Source organism: Odocoileus virginianus, chromosome 7 (assembly GCF_023699985.2).
Source record: "Odocoileus virginianus isolate 20LAN1187 ecotype Illinois chromosome 7, Ovbor_1.2, whole genome shotgun sequence".
Lineage (NCBI taxonomy): Eukaryota > Metazoa > Chordata > Mammalia > Artiodactyla > Cervidae > Odocoileus > Odocoileus virginianus.
In genome coordinates, this window is record NC_069680.1 from 43,217,622 (window position 1) to 43,239,119 (window position 21,498).

General features: G+C 39.1%; 1 protein-coding gene and 1 pseudogene across 4 annotated transcripts in view; both read right to left on the bottom strand.

The window, feature by feature from the left end:
• RNLS (renalase, FAD dependent amine oxidase) overlaps positions 1–21,498 on the bottom strand; it is a 262,683-nt gene that overhangs the window by 148,166 nt on the left and 93,019 nt on the right. The gene's annotated exons all lie outside the window — the stretch shown is intronic.
• LOC139036032 (zinc finger protein 706 pseudogene) lies at positions 7,658–8,201 on the bottom strand (annotated as a pseudogene).

Genomic DNA, 21,498 nt, shown 5'->3' on the forward strand with positions numbered 1-21,498 from the left:
AATGTGTACATACAATAGATATTTTAGAAACTCCTTAAGAAATTTTCAGTGAAAGCATACAAATAATGAACAGGTTTCCTATTGTTCAATTCAGCTTTCCTGTTTTGCAACCCAGTTTTTAAAAATGTACAACACTGGTGGTCCAGTGGTTAAGACACAGTGCTTCCACTACAGGGGGCACGGGTTCCATCCCTGATTGGGGAACTGAGATCCCTCATGCCAGTACAGCTCGGCAAAAAAAAAAAAAAAAAAAAGAAGTTCAACAGATTGAAATCTTCAAAGAACAGAATTCTGCCCCACCCTAATTCTAATGAAAAATAGCAAAAGAACATTTTTCTTCCTTCTTATTGAGTTGTGATCCTCAAAACATATTTCCTTAATTGAGAGTCCCCCAAACATTTGATAATTTAAGCACTTGGTTTAAAAATATGCAAACAAACTAAGTTTCATTTCTTAGAAATCAAGACCACTTGGGAAAAAATAGAGATGCAAAGAATGTCTGAGCATAGTAGATATTTCATCCCCCTTAAAACCACACTTCACTTGCTCAATGAAAAAAAAAAAATGTCCTTTTATTTTTAAAACCTCTTTCAAGCTGAAATTGGCTATGTCCAAGCCATAGCCTAGAGCAAAATTTTACAGCTGAGTAACAAACCTCCTAAAACTTGGGTTTATAATGGAAATGCTGTCTGAGGGTTAGTTACAATGGGCTCCAGTAGGGTATAATTTTTTCATCAGTTTAGAGTTTGGAGAGAACACCATCTTGATGTGACCATATTTATCCTGAACCTCAGGCTCCATTATTTCATTTTGTTGGGTTGCACGTCCAAGGCCAGTGAGCAGGGGATGTCCCTCCTTTCTTTACTTTATAGCATCAGTTTGCCCAAAAGTTTCAGAAAAAGAAATGTTCCTTCAATAGCAGTTGGCATCGAATAACAGGTTTAAATTAGGACAGCCTGAGGGCAAGAAAGAAGTCCTGCTTGCTCCTAAGGAAGAAATCACTCATATACTCAAGAAAAATTTTTTAAAAGGTTAAATCTTAACTGTCTTTAGATTTCTTCTAGGACTTTGACAGGGAAGAGTTTACTCTTCTTAGGAGGTCTGTTTTCTGAAAGAACACCCAGCACTTCATCAATGACTGCAGAATTTAGCCTGAGACCTAAGAGACTGGGTGAGGTATTTACCAACCTTTTGTCCTAACCCAGTGCTCCTCAAATACTAGAATCACCTAGGGGAATTAAAAAAAAAAAAACAAACCTGCCTGAGTCCCAACATTGGAGTTTTAGATTCAATAAGCATAGGGTGTATGTAGCCTAAGAGTCAGGAGACTTAAAAGTTCCTTAGTAGATTTTGATAAGCAACCAAGACTGCTCCGTGTCATTCTTCTAAAAGTAGAGACCACAGACCATCTGTGTCAGCATCATGTGGAAGTGTATTACAAAGGCAGAATCTCAAACCCCACCCAGACCTGCTGACTCAGCATCAATTTTAACAAGATCTACAGGGGTTCGCTTGCACATTCAAGTTTAGGAAACACTACCTACACTACTGCCACTCCAAGTAACCGCCTGACAGCCTGAGCGTCAGTCTTACAAGAATTCCAAAGTACTCACTGAAAGCATGACCTGCTTTACCTTCTATGAAATAAAAATAAATAAGGGGTTTTCTTCCATCTCATTAGGAGTTGGAAGAGAATAACAGGATGGGACTGAGGCAAGAGTCTCAAAAGATTTCTGAGCTCTGCATACAGTGCAGACACAGAGTCAGAAAGTGGGATGATGGGAGGGAGGGGAGAAGGTGGAGGGGAGCCAGTGGCTGAAACGAGTTATGACTCATCAATGTTTATATTGTACTGGTCGTTTCATATTTCGACAGCCATCTCTTTTTTTCTCTTTGGCCCACCTCCAGGGCGTTTCTTGTCATTACCTGAAATATGCCAGGCTCTTTTCATCACAGGGTCTCTGCAGTAGGTGTAACTGTGCCTGGCATGGCCAACGACTCTTTAGCATTCAGGTCTCAGTTTGTAACTTCCATAGCAAACCCTTCCTTGATTACCTAAGCGTCCACTCAACATTTTATATCATCCTCCTCATCTTGATTCTCTTCTTTGCCCTTCTCATATCTAATGACTTTCTTATTTGTTGGCATATTCTCTCTCTTCTCTCTTTAAATTTTATACTTTGTGCGAACAGACACCCTGTCTCATGCAGTGCTTTATCTGTGTTCACTCACTCATTCGGCCAGTATTTACTGTTTATTGGCCATCTCTAATGTGCAGGTACAGCTCTAGATGCTGGGGATGAAGCACTTTTAACAGTGTCTGTCCTATAGCAACTGTTCAATAAATGTTTATTGTCAAATTAACTGATACCCTTCTATTAATACAAACATTTTTAAAAGGCCATTATAGACTATTCAAAGTGCTCTGAGTTGGAGAATTGCAAATGCAGTATCTAGCTACAGAGAGTTCATATTCTACTGACAATGTAAAAGACAGACACACATATACCACACAATAATACAACCCAAAAAGCATCAGTGTAACCTTCAGAAAGAAAACCACAGGCATGAGGGGGTGCGTCAAGAATTCAACTTAGGAAAGTGTTGAGAGGAAGCAGTCTTTGAGGACAATTTCAAGAGGAGGCGACATTTCTAGTGTCCCCTTTCATTTTGAAAGGTAAACCAGGTGGCACCCCATAGAGAAATAACAGAACATTCTAGTCAGAGGACCAGGCTATGCAAGAAATGCTAAAGAAAATGAAATGGGTAAAGAGGCTAATGGGACTGGAGAAAAAGTTACATTCAGTTAGAAAGTGCCAGAAATAATGTTGGAAAGTCATAGGAAGCCCAAAAGTACATCATCAAAGGTATTTGATTTGGTGTACGTTTCTGAAAAGTAATTTATTGGCATGCATCAGAAGTTTTTAAGTTATTTACTTTGCATGACTCATTATTCCTACTTTATAGGATTTATTTAAGGAAACAATCACATTATCTGGACAATAATTTACGTCTAAGAATGTCTGTGAGTAAATGGTTAAAAGCTTCCCTCATTTGTGCCTGAGAATTTGATCTTCAGTTACTTGGGTAAAAAATTAAAAAGCAGAAATCTAAATCAAACACAGTTGGGAAACCAAAGAATGCCCAGCAATGATAGTAGAGCTCAACAGGAAGAAAGACTCCTCTTCCTGGCTGGGAAGGACTCAGCCAAGGAAAGCCAAGAGCTCTGTGTTTACTCTAGCCCCCTTCCGCCCCCAGCCTCCTTCCTTTTTCTCTTATTAAAAAATTCTTCCCTTGCTATGCACGTGGTTCACCATGGTTGCAGATCCTTAACTGCAGTTCTCTGTATGGGGTTGCAAAGAGTCGGACAGGACTGAGCAACTCAGCACAGCGCAGCTTATTCCAAATAGACTCATTTTTTCTTGGAGAAATTACTGGCAGTCTGTTTAAGGTCAACACCTGATAACCTGATGAGGGGGCATGTCAAGTATATTGAAAACTAGTCAACAAAAATTATAGTAAAACTGACCCTGGATTGGTAAGTGGTGTCTATACTAGGAGTGGGGGAGTGAAGGTCAGTCTCTCAGTCACGTCCGACCCTTCAAAACCCCACGGACTGTAGCGCGCCAGGCTCCTCTGTCCATGGAATTCTCCAGGCAAGGATACTGGAGTGAGTTGCCATTCCCTTCTCCAGGGGATCTTCCCAACCCTGGGATTAAGCCCCAGTCCCTGCATTGCAGACACATTCTTTACCATCTGAACCACTGTGGAAGCCCTATACTAGGAGAACTATAAATAATTGATGCTACCCATAGCTTGAACTTCCCTGAGTGTGGCACTCTTATAACTGAACATATTCTTCATGAGGACCCTGAAGGCTATCCCTATGGATTTGATTCTTTGTGGGGAATGAGGCTTTTAAACCAGGACACAAGTCCCACACTTACCTAATGTGTATCTCATCTTTCACACATGAGCTGCTATGGACCACTGCAAGGACTTCTATAGTAAAGGTATGAACATCACTGCCCTTCTAGCAAGCCCTGTTCTTATCCTATACCCTTTGGAATAGAATGATGTCAAATGTGACTTTGTGAGTCTGAAGACTGAGATGAACCAAGAAGAAATCATGCTGCTGAATGTGCAACGTAGAACTCTGTATAAACCAAAACTGGGGACAAAGTGTATGCCTAACTCTAGAAGAATACAGTTCCTTCATAACATGGGCTATATGCAGCTCTAAAATCTCATGTTTCTGAAGAATAATGTCAATGGAAAATACATTTTCATGGTACATTAACTGAAAAAGTATAATGTGAGAATAAATATATGGCATGCATATATAATAAGGCTTCCCTGATAGCTCAGTTGGTAAAGAATCCACCTGCAATGCAGGAGACCCCAGTTTGATTACTGGGTCGGGAAGATCTGCTGGAGAAGGGATAGGCTACCCACTCCAATATGGACGGTATAGTCCACGTGGCTGCAAAGAGACACAACTGAGCAACATTCACTTTCACTTTTCTTTTTTTTTAATGCATATATAAATTTGCTTTTATAAAACCCACAAGGAGGTTCAACCGAAAAGCACAGAAAAAGAGAGTAAGGCAGCATATTAGATATCCTTTTCCCTTCTCTCTTGGGAAGGGAACTAATTAAGGGGGCAACTAATTTTCCCCACTCTAATATTTGTAATTCTTGTCATTTTGGCCATCATAGAGTTCAGCGTCCTGGCCACAGAACTCAGCCTATGACCCAGGCTGATCAGTGGAGGTATCTTATGTCTTTCTCCACAATGACTATTTGGGGCATGTTGTTCAGGTAGAGTCAATCAGAATCAATGTTGGGCATCTCAAATGTACACATGTTGAGACAACTAAATTGAGACTCTTGATTCCTCTTTGGATAAAGATGAGAACATCGTTGCTGCCAGTGACCAGGTTCCTAAGGTGGGGGGAAAGGCACAGTTCTTCTTCATTCTGCGGGCTTCCCAGGTACAGACATCCATACAGCAGAAGGGTTGTATGGTTACATAATCTAAGAAATACTGACTAAGGAAGAGCTTTTATTTTTAAAGTCTCCTTTAATAAACATATTTGCACTAGAACAGGGAGAGGATACAACATGTAGTGTTTATCAAATTTATTTAAAACAATAAAACTATTTTTTCCTTTTTTCTTTTTTTTGAGAAAACCTGCTAGCACGTCTGCTGATAAGATTTGTTTTTAGAATACAGAAAAAAAAATGCTACTCTAAGAAAATAATGGATCAGTCCATTACTTTCTTCTTCGTGCTTTGCCTCATTTTCTAAATTTTCTACCACTAAAAATTATGTTTAGCATACATAGTAAACAAAATATATATTTATATATATAAATATAATGATATTTAATATATTGCCTGCTTATATCTGTGAAAGGATGCAAGCATGTTTTCCTTTCATAAATATTTATATTAGTAGTATTACTTTTACCAGTGGAGGCACACAATTTTTATTTTTAATTTCAGATCTCTGTCTTCTCTGTTTCATATCTTTGCATGAGGGTAGTCAAGTTTATCATATAATCATCACTCTAGTGTATTAGGAGAAAAGAAGTTACTTTGTTACCTGTTCAGTAAATTAATGAATCCTACTGCATTTTACGGTTCCTATGCAAGTGTGTGTGTGTATATATATCGCTTATAAAAATGGTAACATTATATAAATTTTCAAAATTTAATTTTAAACCTAATAATATGTGATAGCATCCTTTCATGACAGCATACAGACTTCATTACCCAATCTTGATTAGCCTAGTTTGAATTGTAAGGATGGAGTCATACAGACCTTTGCCATGTGTCCTCATTTAACCTCTAGGTGCATCAGTGTTTTTCTCAGTGGGGATAATCTACCTATGTGGAAGGTTTGCTATGAATTTAAGTGAAATTCTATAAGTAAAACAATTAGCACAGAATGTGTTTATCAGTAGGGGATTAAATTATTCTATTAACATTGTCATCAATGGATGATTGGGTTATTTTCAATTTTTGCTTCTGTAAATAAGACAACAATACACTCAGTACACACTTGAATAAAGATTTCTATAGAATAAACTCCAAAGAGTGAAACTGCTGGGTCAATGGCATGCCCATTTTAAGCTTTTCTAGTATCGCCACATTTCCTTTCAGATGAGTGTTTTCAGTGGGCACTGTCACCAGAAGAGAGCGCTACTTGCTGCCTGCCTTTCTGGAAAGGCAGTGTGGAAGGGAAGGCTTTTACCGTAAATATAGTGGGCATCTGGTCACATCACTTCATGGCAAATAGATGGGGAAAAAGTGGAAGCAGTGACAGATTCTGTTTTCTTAGACTTCAAAATCACAGTAGATGGTGACTGTAGCCATGCAATTAAAAGATGTCTGCTCTTTGAAAGGAAAGCTATGATAAACCTAGAGAGGGTATTCAAAAGTAGAGACATCATTTTGCCAACAAAGCTCCATATAGTCAAACCTATGGTTTTTCCAGTAGTAATATACGGAAGTGAGAGTTGGAACATAAAGAAGGCTGAGTGCTGAAGAACTGATGCTTTCAAACTGTGGCAATGGTGAAGACTCTTGAGAGTCCTTTGGAGAGCAAGGAGATCAAACCAGTTGATCCTAAGGGAAATCAACCCTGAATATTCACTGGAAGGACTGATGCTGAAGCTGGAACTCCAATACCTGATGCAATGAGCCAACTCATTGGAAAAGACTCAAATGCTGGAAAAGACTGAAGGCAAAAGAAGGCGGCCAGTGGAGGAAGAGATGGTAAGATAGCATCACTGACCCAATGGACATCAATTTGAGCAAACTCCAGGAGACAGTGGAGGATAGAGGAGCCTGGCATGCTACAGTCCACAGGATCACAAAGAGTCAGACATGACTCAGTGACTGAACAACAACAACATAGTATGGTCCAAGGCAGTAGGCACACAAAAACACTTCTTTTTTTTTTTTCAAAGAATCAAGTATAATTTATAAAAGTGCTTTACCAGTTCACATATGTTCCATCATATTTTATATTATACAACAGCCTGCTTATTTCATTGTGGCATATACTTTAGAACATAATTTTTCAGGAGGGCTCACTGACAATCCTACCAATCTGAAGAATATATCAGTTATTTACAGGCTATACCTGGCTGGCAGATATAACCAGGTCACACAGCAAGCTGAAATAGTCCAACCTCAATCACAGGAAGAGGGAAAAATGACACGATTGCAATATACTAAGGCAGCAGGTAAGTCATTCTTCACCTAGGTCAGCAACTGCCAATAAAATCCTGTGCACAAATTAGTGAATGAGTCTGCTCTGGTTTAACTATGAACCTGCCCCTGAACTGAGAAAAGGACCTAAGAACTGCGCTTGCAATTTCAGCTGATGAATTAATTAGATTTTTATAAGGCAAATAATGTAGAAAGAACAGAATTTCTAAAATCATTTATCCTGTGATGTTGTAAAATCAAAGTACTACTTTATTAAATGAGTTATTTTATACAATATGAACATCAATATAATTACAATTGTAAAAAAATTTTTTATAACAAGGATGGACTGATTTTCAGATTTCCAAATCAGAGTCAACTGTACATTTACACACAATTGTCTTTGCATGAAGCCCAAAAGGGAACAGCATAAAAATGAGTGTTTCTGTAGCCCCTTTATTTTTGCTGATCAACAGTTTGTTAGAAAAGCAGCTGCAGGTTTGTTACCTAAGGTCTGAGACAGTAGAAGAATCAAAGGTGTCACGTATTCACCTGTAAACAACTTTATGCCTGAACATCAGCTAATTCTGGAGGAAGTGGAGTCTTAGGATGCTTGCTCTCAAAGTGCTGCTTGAAGGTCTTAGGGTCTGGCGTTTGTGTCCTACAGACAGTGCAGGTATATATTAAGGCAGCTTTGGCAGCAGCCTTCTGGTCATGTCCTTGTTTCTTTTGTCCAGCTTGCTTTTTGGCATTTTTCTGCTGAGACTGAATCTCCTGCTGTCCACGAGCCATATCCGGGCCGGGACAGTCTTGCGTCGGAGAGACCGCGCAGCGCGAGAGGGCTTGCGGGGGAGGCGGCCGGAGGGAGAGGCAGGGGAGCGCGCCCAGCACCGCTTCAGCCTCCTCCACCCGCCGAGGAGGGGAAAAGCGAGAGCCGGCAGCACAACAGCCCGCGCCTCGCACCCGCCGCCGCCGCCGCGCGCGCGCCCGCCGCCTCTGCCTTGAGGGAGGCCACTACCAAAAACGCTTCTAAGGAAGAAAATTTCAGCAGCTCAGAGGTTATCTCCCAGGAGCTGGCCATGGACGAGATGAAGGCAGTTCATTTCTTTGGAAGGTGTAGGGTTTGAACAAGCCACGCCTGCTGAGTTAACCTTTTTCTGTCCATGGAGGGGATGTCATGAACAAAGATAGAGAGATGGGAATGCATAAACAACAATTAAGGATAAGAATGAAACTAGTATGATTAAAGAGGAGCGCAGAGGGAGACTAAGTGGAAATGTAGCTTGAGTCAAGAGTCTTCAATACAGACAAGCATGGGTTGGGGACTATTGTGGATGCATATTGTGGATGCATATTGTGGATCCCAGGTTGGATGCATGAGACAAGTGCTCAGGCCTGGTGCACTGGGAGGACCCAGAGGGATGGGGTGGAGAGGGAGGTGGGAGGGGGGACCGGGATGGGGAATACATGTAAATCCATGGCTAATTCAATGTATGACAAAAACCACTGCAATGCTGTAAAGTAATTAGCCTCCAACTAATAAAAATAAATGGAAAAAATAAATAAATAAATAAATAAATAAATAAATAAATAAAAGCTGAGTTGGAGTAAAAAGAATCTGGATTCCAGGGTATCTGTTCACAAGCCACCAGATAGGAGATCCTGAAGCAGAGTGATAGCCAAGAAGATGTAAAGGACCTATGCAAGAAAACAGTGAGAAGCAACCACAGTAAGACTTCGTGAGTCACTGAAAACAGGAGGACAAAGGTGAAGGGGAAGAAGGGTTAATGAATCTTCTAGGACTGTAAGTTCCTATGGTTACAGGTAAAAGCCTCTGTTGGCAGAAATAAAGATGTCAGGACAACTTTCATATACATTCATATATATATGAATTCATATATTCATATACCTGACCGCAGTTTATCAAGGGCCCACTAAGTGCTAAAATAATAGCCATCAAAATACAATCCATGAACCACCTACACTCCATCACTTGGGAGGCTGGCTGACAAAGCATATTACGCCCTTCAAGAGCTACTAAATTCAGGTCTCTGGGACAGGGTTGGAAATCTGCATTTTCAACAAGCTCTCCAGATATTCTTATCAAAACTAAAGTTTGAGATCCTTTATTCTCAATGGTGCCCAGAAAATCATCTGTGTATCTGAATTTAAATATATCTCAAGTTGTGAAAACAGGAAGGAGAAAAATACTATATAAAGAAACAGACTTTTTTTTTCTTTCAGGCAATTCAGGATGGGAGTTTCAAAGGTAGGTACAAGAATGAGGCTGAAACTACTACTGCCTTTTTGGGGGGTGGCAAAAAATGGTGGTGGGCCTTGATGTTAGGAAAGAATGGCTGAAATTTGCAGACTTGGGCATATTTAAATGTATGTTCAGGTATGCAATCTATGACTATGAAAAGCACAGCTTTCCTTTACCAGGAGTAACAGGGTCTTCTATCTAGCACAGCCTAAAAACTGCTACAAAAATACATGGCATATATTTTGGAAATAAGCACATTTAAGAGCTGCCTTTATATGTGAATCTTATTTAAATGTGGGCAGCCCTTTAGACCTGAGGATATTTATGCAGAATATTTTTTAAAAAGAAACAGCAAAGATTCCAAGTGACAGTTCAGCGCTCTGTATATGACTAATTAAATTAAAAAAATCTCAGTATATATGTTTTCTTCTCTTCTAACCTCTTTAGCTATCTTTCCCCATCCTTTCCCTTTTTCCTTTCCTAAATGAGTCCTTTCCACTTCTGGCTGACAGTAAAGAAGATAGCATGCTCCAAATTATGCAGCTTTCTTCATTTAATATAATGTTGATGGTTTCTTTCATTAAGTTTTAGCATCCTTCTGAAAATCTGGCGAACACTATGATACATGCTATCTCCATTAAATGTATTAAAAGAACATTCAATCAGGAAATTAGTTAACTATTCTCTAAATAAATTATATTTGAGCTGTTACATATAAAATATGATAATTCTGAGAGGAAATCAAATTATGCATAATATTTTAATGTTCTGTTGAATACAGTGAAAAAGGCATAAGCTTTAGAACCAGACAGATATCAGTTTGATTTATGGCTCCAGATTCGGGGAAGTTATTTAGGCTTTCTGAATCCATTATTAGATTCTCATCCATTATCATTATTTCTGAGAGGAGCATCACTGGCATTTGAGGCAGGATAACTCTGTTGCATGAGGTGGTTCTCAGAATTACAGGACAGTTATTACCACTACACTCCTTTATTTATCTATTAAATACTAGTAGCCTTCCCAACTCCAACTTCAGGACAACCAACTGTCACTACAAATTTGCAAATGCCCTCAGGGAGGATGCAGATGCTCCTTGCTAACATCAAGTGCATTAAATGGATTATAATAATACCTCTTCAGTTGGGAGCATTTTCCCGGCACTTCTGAGAAAACAAAGAGGTAGTTAAGAGAATGCACTGAGGTCAGTCAGACCTGGGCTAAATCTCAGCCCTGTCAACAGTGGCTGGGTTGCTTCATCTAAGCCTGAGCATCTCATCTGTACAATTAAAACAGGAGTAATACTTGACGCAGAGGACTATTGTGAGAATTCACTGAAATAACATGTGGTAAGCAGTAAGCACTGAACCTGGTGCAAAGTAAGCACTCAGTCAAGCCAGCCACAGTTCCTGCAGTCATTGCTGTTATTAAAGCCAGATGCCTGCGTCTAAGGAGACAGGAGGCGGCAAGGAAATAAGACACCTTGCATAAGAAGTTCTGCAAAAACGGAAAAGTGGGAAATAAAATGTACCTAGAGAGTGTAAAGTTGCCAGCTTCTCTGTCACCCCTCCCCCACCATCTAAGATATGGAAACTTGTATATTTGAAGACAGAGGGAAGGTAGAAAATGGTGACAATGAGGTTGAGATTCAAGAGAACAGAGAAAGGGCAGCTATGTGAGGCAATGTGATGAGGAAGCCAGCAGGCTTGGGCACACAGAAAGAAAAGAGATCATTGGCGTTCCACTGGAGCTTTTCCAAACATGAAGCTGTGTGTTTATGTGGTCACAGTCTGCCACTTTCATGGGGATTTTCACCTGCTCCATACTTTATTAGCACCTCACTCTCAAGTGATGGCCAGCAATCAAAAGAGCTGCTTTAATGTTATCGAACCAGGGGGGGAGGGGGAAAGAGCCTGGACTTGAGAGTGTGCTAGTTTAATAAGAGAGACCAATTCACTAGGAAGTGAAGCAATCTCTTTCCTATAACTTGTTCCTGGAACTAGATCTTGACCTCAGAGCTCTGATACCTGATAGCCTTTCAAAGACCACTTGGACATTTTCTTTAAGTACTTTTCCAATGACTTTTTTTTTAACACTCCAGTTGCCCTTTCTTTTTTCCTTTACCTTCATGAGTAACACTAAAAAACCTTTTCATATCTGGTTTATTTCAATGTCCTTTCAGATACTAATCTTAGTTCCCTATGCCAAGAGGGAATCTCCAATACAATTATTTTCAAGTCATCCCTCACATCTACTGCAGAGGTTCATTCTAGATTTTTTGTGATGATCCAGAAATCAAAAGCAAAATGGAGTCCCTAACTTCTAGGAGATAGGGTTTGTCTTGACCAACCGCTCAAATTTTTTTTTTTAAACTAAATGAAAAGAAATCTATAAAATTTGAAAAAAATAAAAAAAACATTGACTATAGTGGTAACAGTATAGACTATGTTTCAACAATTTAAAAAAATTGGGAAAATATCAAGTTTGGAGACTCATAATGCTATATTAAAGCTGTGTAAGTAATAGTCGAAAAGTTAAAAATAGCTATGGAATATTTTTTTTTCCCATAAAGTCACCTCTATAGGACACTACAGATACTATACAAATCTAGGGTTTTATGAGATCAGAGACTGTGCTTACCTTTCTCCTCCCCTGGTGGATCACAACACAGTTCCTGAGGAGCCCTGAAGAACTCCGACTTATTTTATAAATTCTTCCCAAACTTGTTTAAGGCTGTGTGTATGTGTGTGTCTGTGTGTGTTAGTTGCTTAATCACGTGCAACTCTTTGTGATCCCATGGACTGTAGCCTACCAGGCTCCTCTGTGGGATCTGCCCAACCCAGGATCAAACCCAGGTCTCCTGCACTGCAGGCAGGTTCTTCACCATCTGAGCCACGACGGAAGCCCTTGAGTGTGCACTTTTTATGGAAAACCTATAAATATCCCACAGAACTGGGGTTCTGTTGACCAATGTGGTAAAGGATCAGAATTTAGATTTTGCCTTTGTTCTGGTTGTTGTTACAGTTTTTCATTTTTTAAAGCGTCCAATCAATTGTTGACTAATATAAAGGCATATATTTGGATGTCATGGCAATGTCAAGTTACCATAGAAGTTTCTAAGCACTTACTCTCAATCTCTGATGTATCCTAGACTTCTAGCAAAATGTGTGAAGGTAGGCACCAGCCCGTAGACACCACAGAGAAGCAATTTTTCAACCATTTCTCGCACAGCACTAATATAGCATTATGAGTCTCCAAACTTGATTTTTTCCTTATTTTTTTAATTTTTGAAACATGGCCTATACTGTTACCACTGTGGTCAATGTTATCAATTTTCTAATATCATTCACTATGTACTACCCTTAAGCTTGGAGGAATGAATGTCACTAGGAAGAGAACAAGAGAGTACATAAAATAAGCTCCCTCTACTCCAAAATGAGTAGACTGAAAAGCAACATGCTTTTATCTTAAGGAATGTTCATCAAAGCTAATTTCTACATCAACAGTCTTGTAATATTTCAAAGCCAAAGTCTGAACACAATATAAACCACATCCTTCAATTACTGTTTAAGAAGAATGCATCTTAAATGTGAATCACTTCTCCTATACATGTAGGCATCAGCAATAAAGAAAAAGTAGTCAACTTCTTTCCAATATCTATTTTTTAAAAAACTTGCACATATGGGTTCGGAGGTGGGTAAGAGGAGCCAGTTCTCCATTTTTTGTTTGCCAGGGTACTGATGTTCATAAAACATGCAAAACCAAAGCATGGTTTAACAGTAAATGTAATGTTGCTCCTTAACTAGTAAGGTTTGCTAGAATTCACATCTAATTAAATCTTTTCTGAACAGGGGCTATGTCTCTGTAAGTACTTTATGCTGTGTTCCTTTTCCACATAAGGTAAGAATGCAATAGTAGTATGAATTTTGGGCAGCATTTAACTTGCTATAATATAAATGAAAGTCAAATTTTTGGATTAACCCAAACAAGAATAACATAAGCAAATTTTAATTTTGTATCAATAGCATTAAATGATGGATTACTATCTATTATTAGAAGAAGAACAAGAGTATGGTACAGTGCAACCTAAACTGATAACAACAATTTAGAGATATTCTATGTCTAGATTTGCCTCTTAAACAGTAATATTCAGTATTTTTCATAGAAAAACTAATAGAGCCACAAAACAGGTGCCTATCACCTTGAAGAATTTCTACCATGGAGACGAAAAATGAGTCTTGATGGTGACCACAGGATGAAACAGTGATGGAAAGGAAATTGGTGAACAGAGATAATGACGATGATAGAGATGACATTGATGATGAGGATAAAGGGGATTCAGAGGTGATGACAGACAGTAATAGTAGCATCTCACCCTCACTGATCATCGGTGCACCTGGCACTGAACTAGAGGTTTAATATGCATCACTTCACTTAATGTGCACAACTTTCCCATAAGGTGGGCACTGCCACCATCTCTATTTCACAGATGAGGAATTTCAGGTCGAAGAGGGTCACTATTTTGCTGTCTTCACACAGCTCTCCAGTACAGGAGCTGGGATACGACACAAATTCTGTCTGATCCTATGATATACACTGTTGCTTTCTAATCTATGTCACCATCCACTAGGTAATACTCTCTAAAAGTTCATAATGCATGTTAAATGCATGCATGAAATTTTATGAGGCCATGGGGTCCCATTAGATTAATGTTCATCTTGGTTAGATTTTATTTTTTTAAAACCTGAAAACATTAAAACTTGAGAATCGGCAGCCTCAAGTTTTTTGTAGACTAAGGATCACTATCAATAAATACTTTAAAATCTATTCCAAAAGGCTCTCATATTATCCTTCAAAGATTAAGAAAAAAAGTTTACTTTCTCCCCGCTAAACACATTCCTTGTGCCAGTTTCTGAATGTCTGCTTCCAATGCCACAGTCCTCCTGGTCTCCAAGTTTCCTGGGTTTGAAAACGTGAGGTCATCTGACTTTCCCCCCTCTCTTATTCCTTATATCCAATCAGTCTTCTGCTGATTCCCTGCGGTATATTTTTTCACTTCACCTAGTGTATTTTTTAGTCTGATTGGCTCTTTTAAAAATTTTCCATCTCTTTGTTGAAGTTTTCACTGAGTTAATGCATTCATTCTTCTCTTGAGCTCAGTTAGCTTCTTTAGGACTATTATTTTGAACTCTTTATCTGGCGAATTTCTTCTCTCTTCATTTAGCTCTTTTAGGTACTATTCTTTTGTTTGGAAGGTACTCCTTTCTCTCTTCATTTTGCCTCTCTGCTTCTACATGTTAGGTATATCAGCTACATCACCTAGTTCTGAAAGAGTGGCTTTATGTGGAAGGTAACCTGAGGGACTCCGTGGCACAAGCCCTGTGATCGCCAACCAGGTGCTCCGGGAGTGCCCCCTACGTGGGCTCCGTGTGTCCTCGTGTTGTGTTTGGGCTGGGACTGCTGTAGGTTCAGTGTGGGGTAGGGCTGGCCCCTAGCCCAGCTGGCTGAGAAGTCCAGCCATGGCTGCTACTGGTGCCCTGACTCGTGGGACTGGCCCCAGAGCAATGGGCTACAAGGCCTTTTGAGACTGTTGTAGGCACCCAGGTATACAGGACTGGCCCTCAAAGTGGGAGCTGCTTCGGAGGGCCACCAACACTGGTTGGGACTACTTTGGAGGGGCGCCAGGTGGCGTGCGTTGGGAGCTACTTTGAAGGGGCCAGTCAGGGTAGGCAGGTTGAGTCCTCCAGGAATGCCCAGGCAGGGCACGTGGTGCTTGGTAGGTGGACTGGGAGTGACAGAAACAGTACCGGCCAATGACAGGTCAGCTAGGTGGAAGTGGAGTGACAGTCGCTCAGTCTTGTCTGACTCTTTGGATCTCATGGACTATATAGTTCATGAAATTCTCCAGGCCAGAATGCTTGAGTGGGTAGCTGTTCCCTTCTCCAGGGGATCTTCCCAACCCAGGGATTGAACCCAGGTCTCCTATATTGCAGGCAGATGCTTTACCAGCTAAGTCACCAGGGAAACAAACAAACAAAAAAGGCACCCACCAGGGTTTGTCTCCAGAGGAAGTTCCGCCAGATCCCTGCCCCTTGGACACCCACCCTAATATTAGTCAAGGAATCTCCTTCTTGTATGACCCCCACGTGTTTTTCAAGCTGTTGCTTCTGTGCTGGAACTTGGAAAAATGAGTTTGAATGTGAGAGTCTTGGTTCCCCACAACTCCTGGCTCTCCTAGATGTAAGCCTGCTGGTTTTCAAAGTCAGACATTGTGGGGGAGGCAGGGGGTCATCTTCCTAGTGGGCTTCCCAGGTGGCAGTAGTGGTAAAGAACCCACCAGCCAATGAAGGAGACACAAGGGATGTGGGTTCAATCTCTGGTTTGGGAAGATCCCCCGGAGGAGCCTGGTGGGCTACAGTCCAGAGGCTCGCAGAGTTGGACATGACTGAAGCGACTTAGCACACACGCGTGCATCTTCCTGGTACAAGTCTGGCAGGCTGGGGAGCACCGTATGGCACTCGAACCCCTCTGTCTCCAGGGAGGGCCTCTGTGGTTGTGATACCCCTCTCACTTGTAGGTTGCCACATTGGAGACGTGGATTCTGAATAGACTGCTCCTCCTAACTGCCTCAAGTGGCCTTGCATTTATATTCTTTGTTGTAGAAAATCTGTTCTGTTGGCCTTCAGAGAGAACTGTGCTGGATGCAGCTGTACTTCTGGTGTCTGTTGGAGGAGGGGAGCTCAGGATCTTCCTACTCTGCCATCTTGATCTAGAACTCTGTTTTTCTTCAGTTCTTTTTCTCTGTGTTCTTCATATTGGATAATTGCTATTGATCACTCTCAAGTCCACAGACTCTTTCTCCTGCCATTTCAAAACTGCTCTTGAGTCAGAATTTTTCACTGAATCTTTGTCTTTTTATAATTTCTCTCTACTTATTGAGATTTACTACTTGATTCATACCGTCATAATTTCCTTTAATCCTTTAAAAATGATTTCATTTAGCTGCTCTGAAGTCTTTGTCTACAGAATCCAACATCTGGGGAAACTCAGAGACACTTGCTAATGACTGCTTCTTTCCTTAGCCACACTTTCTAGTCTCAACTTTTTGCTGTAAACTGCACATTTTAGATAATATATTCCAGCAACTTTGGATTCTGAATTCTCGACTTCATGGCACTGGTTGTTGTGGTTGTTGTTGTTGTTTGTTTTTTGTTTAAGCTACTTGCCTGGGCGAAATCTGTCTCCTAGTGGAACTGGTGTTCCCACTGTTTTATTATTCTTGCTTTATTTTTTTTTTAATTGGAGTATAATTTCTTTGCAATGTTGCGTTAGTTTCTGCTCTACAATGAAGTAAATCAGCCATATTCATACATATATCCCCTTCCTGTTGAGCCTGCATCTCACTCCTCTAGGTTATTACAGAGCACTGAGCTGACCTCCCTGTACTATGGTTCCCACTAGCTATCTATTTTACACATGGTAGTGTATGTATGTCAAGGCACCCTCCCCTCCCCAACTGTGTATGTAGAATCTAGAAAAATGGTACAGGTGGATTTATTTGGAGGGCAGGAATAGAGATGAAGATGTAGAGAATGAACTTGTTTGAATTTTTAAACCTAGATTCCTAGCAGTCACCCTTATGACCGCAAATTTAAAGGTCAGCCAATGACTGGGCTGAGGTTATGCTCAAACACCTTAAATTAGTAAAGCTTCTATTTTCTGATGAATAGATCTAACATTCAATAGCTTTTCAAGCATGAAACTTCTCAGATTATTATGATTTTCGTTGTTCTACAGGACGTTTTGTTAGTTTTTTTCCTAATAAGTTTTGTCCAGTTTCACGATTGCTTCTTTGGGAAGAGGATTTGCCAAACTCTTCCCCTGACCACAGCTGGGAGTCCTGAAATCAGGATTTTTACTTCATTCCTGTATTCCAGTGCTTAAAATGGTAGGTTTGCAGTAAATGTTGGCAGAATTTCACTTTTAAAGTTCCTTTATTTTAAGATGGATAAGTTTCCTAAAGGCTATAGAAAAATGTCCTGTCAGTCATGATTTTTCAGAATGATAGCTACTGAGTCCCAGTTCAGATCAGTTCAGTTCAGTCACTCAGTCATGGTCCGACTCTTTGCAATCCCATGGACTGCCACATACCAGGCTGCCCTGTCCATTACCAACTCCCAGGGCTTGCTCAAACTCATGTCCATCGAGCCGGTGATGCCATCCAACCATCTCATCCTCTGTCATCCCCTTCTCCACCTGCCTTCAATCTTTCCCAGCATCAGGGTCTTTTCCAATGAATCAGTTCTTCGAATCAGGTGCCCAAAGTATTGGAGTTTCAGCTTCAGCATCAGTCCTTCCAACGAATATTCAGGACTGATTTCCTTTAAGATTGACTGGCTGGATCTCTTTGTAGCCCAAGGGACTCTCAAGGGAGAGTGCCAAGATGAATTATAATGTAAAATGTCACATGATACACATCACAATAGCTGCTTACATGAATAAACTTAGTCTTTCTTGGTGGGCTTCCCAGGTGGTGCTAGTGGTAACAACCCATCTGCCAATGCAGGGTCTCCTGCATTGGAGACATGGTTTTGATTCCTGGGTCCAGAAGATCCCCTGGAGGAGGGAACAGCTACCCACTCCAGTATTCTTGCCTGGAGAATCCCATGGACAGAGGAGCCTAGTGGGCTACAGTCCATAGGATCGCAAAGAGTCGGACACGACAGAAGCGACTTGGCCCGCATGCACGCAGTCTTTCTTGGGACTCTCTTTTCCACCTATTTATTGGTATATACCACTGTATAAGCTTTAGGTATACAACATGATAGCTTGATACATGTACATAATGCGAAATGATCATCTTGATATTCTTTAACTATTTCTTCTTTTATTCCAGTTTTTTTTTTACATTTGTTTCTCAAACCCAAGTACAATTTTTCCTGACAAGTTCTAGGTTCCATTCTTTGCTTACTTTGCTCACTACTGTTCCTCTCAGACAATCAATAACCTCATACTACATAATAAGAAAAAACAAACCCTCATATTTCATACTATGCAATCAATTTTACTCTAAATTATGTTATACAAAAACCTTACAAACTGGCAATAATAATGGAGAATCTCTGCAGATTACCTAATTTTGCAAATTAACACTTAAGTGCCTATAATAAAGATAATTAGGATACTGTTATCACAATACGTCTTCTTTATTTTATCAAGAGTAACAGAGTTTTGTTTGCATATGCTAACCCCAAACTCTCAGTCCATCCCTCTTCTTCCTCTCCATCCCTCTTGGCAACCATATGTCTGTTCTCTATGTCTGTCGGTCTGTTTCTGTTTTGTGCCATATTTTAGATTCCACATATAACTATAATGGAAAAGAATATTTATATATTTTTTTCATTTATTTTTATTAGCTGGAGGCTAATTACTTTACAATATTGTAGTGGTTTTTGTCATACATTGACATGAATCAGCCATGGATTTACATGAATATTTAAAAAAGAATGTATGTATGTGTGAAACTGAGTCACTTTGCTATATATCAGAAATTAGCACAACATTGTAAATCAACTATACTTCAATTTAAAAAATAAAAGTAAAAAAAGAGTAACATAGCTTTAATTATATCTTATTAAAGATTCTCTTATGAATAATATTCAATTTATTATACCACACAATTCTGAAAAGTACATCTTGGTAAAATACCCATCAACTCTCTTATACAATGTGAACTAAAAGCAAATTTTTGTAAGAATTATTAATCCTAAGTATGAATAACATAAAAGTCCATGAGGGTTCTCAGTAATAGCTTGTTTCAATCTCAGTAGCTATCAAGTGAAGTCTATTAGATCATTTAACAAATTTCAAAATTCTAAATCTTTGTTATAATGAAAAATCTTCAAAAAGATAGGCTTCCCTCTTGAGAAATGTACTTCACATATGTTGTGAGTATTCACTGATAAAACACATTAACAAATTTAGAAGGCAGCATTTGATATTTAAATGTGCATATTTGTACTTTCCTATTATTGCCAGTCATTGCTCATTTGTGGAAATGTGGGGCTCAGAACAGGGACAGGAAAGATAGTGAAATCCCTAAACACAGCATTCAATCCCCTTTTTCAAAAAGGCTTTTAATAACAGGCAAAAAAGAAATTATCAGTTCAGTCTCATTTCTTCTCTCTACCCCATCTACCCCAGAAGACACTAATCAGAAGTGAAAATCCCAGAAGTAGACAAAAAAATTGAAGAAGAGAAAGAACAAAGTGCCTAGACAATACATGGAACAGCTAATGATTCCATGAATAATTTATTTATAAACACTCCTTTTCTAAACTTTCCATCAATCATTTTTTCATTAGTAACTGAAGGTAGAGACAAACAGCATAGCACACCTTCAAATTATATCTAATTTCTTTGAAGCTGGACTACAAGCAGAGAGGAAGAAAAAGAAATCACTGGGTAAATAAAGCATGATGAATTTTTTAAATGACCAGTTGAAATATATGTATTCAGGTCTTTAATTTCTCCCAGCAATATTTTGTGGTTTCAGTATATGTAACTCACAGTTTTTTTTTTTAAATAAATTGAAAAGGTGATTCTAAAATTTATATGGAAATGCAAAAACAACTTCAAAAAGGAAGAACAAATCTGGAGAGGGAACATTACCTGGTTTCAAGATTTATTATAAGGCTGTAGAAATGAAAACAGTGTGACACCGGTGTAAAGACAGACAATTAGGTTAATGGAATAGAACAGAGGGTCCAGAAACTGACCCACACATACACAGACAATTGATTTTTGACAAAGGTGCAAAGGCAAGTCAGTGGAGGAAAAATAATGTTTTTAATAAGCTCTTCTGGAACAATTAGATATCTGTATGTAAAATATGAACTTTGTTCCAAGAGTGCACCATAGGCCTAAAAATCTATAACATTTCTTGAAGTTTGAGAAAAATCTTGTGACATTAAAAATATGATTACAAAATAATAGAATCACAAGTTCCCCTGCTTCGAAATTAAAAATCTTCTACTCTTCAAAAGATACTGTTAAGGAAAGGAAAGAGCCAGAAGTTGAGAGAAAATATTGCCAAAGTATATATTTAATGAAAGACTTGAATCTAAAATATATAGAGAGTTTCAAGACTCAAAAATAAGAGAAGCAGTAATCAAATAAAAAAATGCACAAGAGATTTGAGTAGACATTTTGTCAAAGAAGATACACAGATGGCAAAAAAGCACATGAAAACATGCCCTACATTATTAGTCAATAAGCAAACATAAATTAAAATCACAATGAGATACACACCTATTAGAATGGCTAAAATGAAAAAAGATTATACTATGAGTTGGTAAGAAGGTAGAGGGAAGGTGGAAGAACTGAAAACTCTCATACATTGCTGGTGGAAATGTAAAATGATATAATAATTTAGAAAATGATTAGACAGTTTCTTAAAAAAGTAAGCCTGTACCTCACATATGATCTACTCATTTAACTCCCAGGCATTTATCCAAGAGAAAGGGAAACTCATATTCATACAAAGACACACACACAGCTTGGAAACAACCAAACTGGAAACAACCCAAATCTATCAATAGATGAATGAACAAACACACTGTTATACAGCCATACCTAGAATTCTAATCATCATTAAAGAGGAATGAACTATTGATACCTGCAATAAACAGGATGACTTTCAAAATAATCATTCTGAGTGAAAAAGTAAGACAAAGACAGTACAGACTGCGTGATTCCATTCATATAAAGTTCTGGAAGAGACAAATGTATTTACAGAGACAAGAAGCAGATCATCAGTTGCCTAGGAAAGTAAGGGTTGAAGAATGAGTGGAGGAATGGATTCTACAGAATCATGTGGAAATTTGGGGGAATTACAGATATACTCACTATGGTAAGTGGTTTTGTATAAAAAATTTGTACATATAAAATTTATCAGACTGCCCACTTTAAATATGTACAGCTTACTATATGTCAAATACACCTCAATAAATTTG